Source organism: Helianthus annuus, chromosome 14 (assembly GCF_002127325.2).
Source record: "Helianthus annuus cultivar XRQ/B chromosome 14, HanXRQr2.0-SUNRISE, whole genome shotgun sequence".
NCBI lineage: Eukaryota > Viridiplantae > Streptophyta > Magnoliopsida > Asterales > Asteraceae > Helianthus > Helianthus annuus.
In genome coordinates this window covers 50,481,168-50,484,006 of record NC_035446.2, presented here as the reverse complement: position 1 = coordinate 50,484,006, position 2,839 = coordinate 50,481,168, and positions in this window count along the sequence as shown.

Sequence of the window (2,839 nt, the reverse complement as noted above, 5' to 3'; positions counted from 1 at the left end):
GCATTGTTAAATCATGTCATATGAGTTCCAATAACTCATTTGGTTTACAAGACCTCATCCTATCCGATCCTCCGACTTAGGTCTGGTTTATTTATATAGTTATTAGGTTGCCGATTGACTCTGTGCTCCTTCTAGCTTTGCTTGGTTGTTGTTCAAAGACCACTAAGCATTCTCAGGCGAGTACATAGTTCCCCTATTTTACTGTTTTCGATTGTTTTGGGGTGATCCATATGTGTTAAATGATTTCAACGTGTAAACGATGTTTTTTTTAAAAAAACGATTAAGATGGTTTATATTAAAACTAATAACGATTTTGATAATATGAACAAGACTTGTTGGTTGTAATTACATAACGAATAATATCCATTAATTTTGGCCAAACCGACCAGTATTAGGTTATGGTACCATAGGATCTGACAAATCCCGCTATTAGACTGCACCCATGGTTATGTGTGGGTTAGGTGGGTAGCGACCGAATCTGTAATTGTTAACTTACCCTTTGGTGGTTAGTTAATGAGAGATGATTGTTAACTTACCCGTTGGTGGTTAGTTAATGCGAGATTGGCGATAGGCGAGTCACGAAGGTTTGGATATTATTAGCGAGGCGACCAAAAGTAGTTTTCACAAATTAAAACGAGGATGATTTAAACGATTTTAAACGAGTTAACGATTTTGAAACGATCTTAACGAGTTAAACGATTTGGGTAAACGATTGGTTTTTGGTTTGTGTTTAGATAACAAGACGGGTGTAATATGGTGAAAACATGGTAGATACGCCGCTGGTACTTCTTATATATAAGTGTTTTCAACATATTACATACCGTGGCGTTATTTAGTTCACTTGGGTAGACGATTTTGAGACGATGTCACACAAAAGAGGTTTTTAAAATGATATAAACCATACGAGTTTTGTTAACGAGTTTTTACGAGATTTTTACAAATTGATTTAACTAAATGTTTTGGGTTAAGAATCATGGCTATGAGATTTTATAACAAACTATAACCAATTTGATTTGAGTTGGTTATTTATGTTGTAATACACTTTTCAAAACAAGGTATGTATTTTGACTCTTAGGGTCTAACGAGGTACTACAACATATAAACTAGCCATGAATCCGACACTCTCATAAAACCTATATACTCGCCAACATTTCTTTGCTGACTTTGTTTTCACATATGTTTCAGGTAATGTTGATTGATAGGATGCACTCACATAGGACTGGACAAGGCCTTAGTGACTTAATAACAATGATAGACTATGTTTAACTTATTTGTTAGATTTCAAGACGATGTAAATGTTTAATGTTTAATAAAACGAAACTTCAAATTTCCGTGTGTTTGAAACAATGATTCTGTTACAACACTCCCCGATGTTTCCGCCACGTTTTGTTGTTTTAACGTGGTCGGGGTGTGACAGAAAAGTTGGTATCAGAGCTCATGGTTATAGGGAATTAGGTTATTAGTAATGCTTTGACCTAGTCTATAACCTTCCTAGGACCCTAACACAAGATTCTTGTGTTTAGATTTTAAAACAATACCATCACCTATCCTTAGGTGACAACCACAATAAGAACATAACTTTCGAATCCGCTTCAAAAATTAATCATCTGTTCTAGGATGATTGATTACTAGGTTTTGAACCCTCTGTTATACGGTTTTGAACCCTTCCGGTTTGATTCATCTTTGGCTTTATGCCTTTTGAGTTTTCAAAATATCGTCAAAGTTTGGGTCTAAATAATGTGAACACATGCAAACTGGAAGAGTGAATGCCTGTACCCTGAGTTTTCTGTCTAAGGCTAGAGTGTTCGTACAAATCCGCAGTATCGGACCAGTCACTCTTACCTGGGAACTCTTGGGGTGAGTGTTCACTTATAGGCGAGCATGTCTTCAGTGATACATTAATATGACCCATTTACTTTGATTAGTCACCGTCTCATTTGTTTGCCTTAGGTAACAAACAAATGATCGCAATTTTTATGCATTGCCACTCTATTTTGATTACCCGATATCATTTCATTCATTTCTTCCTATGTCTTCCTTTTCTCTAGAACGTCACTTCATCGCAACAACGCTCAGATGTCCGAACAGGCTACTAAAGTTACCCAACGAGTAGGCGAAGTAATTTTGAAGACTGCTGAATTAGTTGTTGCCATGTCCCGTCTCCAGGATGAAACCACCCGAGAAGCATCAAAGGAAGCAAAAGCCAAGCCTTCGAAAAGGTCAAAGAAGCGTAAGACCTCGAAGAACCCTCCAGCCGTTGCACCAAATCAAGCAGGACCTGGTCAGGTGGCAACACCACCAGCCAAGAAGCGGTACTTGGGAACTGATCCTTTCTGCAATCAATGCAATGGCCATCATCCAAATCAAGCACCTTGTTTCAAATGTACCCACTGCGGGCGATGGGGACATTTGGTTAACATGTGCCGCTTTGTCATCCAAAACAAAGCTGTTGCAGGTCCTACTGTTGCTCGAGCACCATACGAAGGGACAACCCCTTTGTGCCATCAATGTAACCTCCATCACCATGCTAGTGTCAAATGCCAAATATGCTTCAAGTGTGGACTTGTAGGTCATTTGGCAAGAGACTGTCATTCAGTCGCTAGGTTAAACCAAACTATTCAGAACCCTGTTCAACTTCAAGCAAATCCAACACAAGCTCGTTTTCCTCTTGGAACTTGCTACTTCTATGACGAGACAAGTCATTTCAGGGATGAATACCCAAAGTTTGTCAATGCAAATCTGACTCACGAATGAGCATTGGGCTGATTAGAAGAAGCTGCTGCTTGAAATTATTGGAAACTTATGCTTTTGTTGAACTCTGAAACAACCTGTTTGGTTT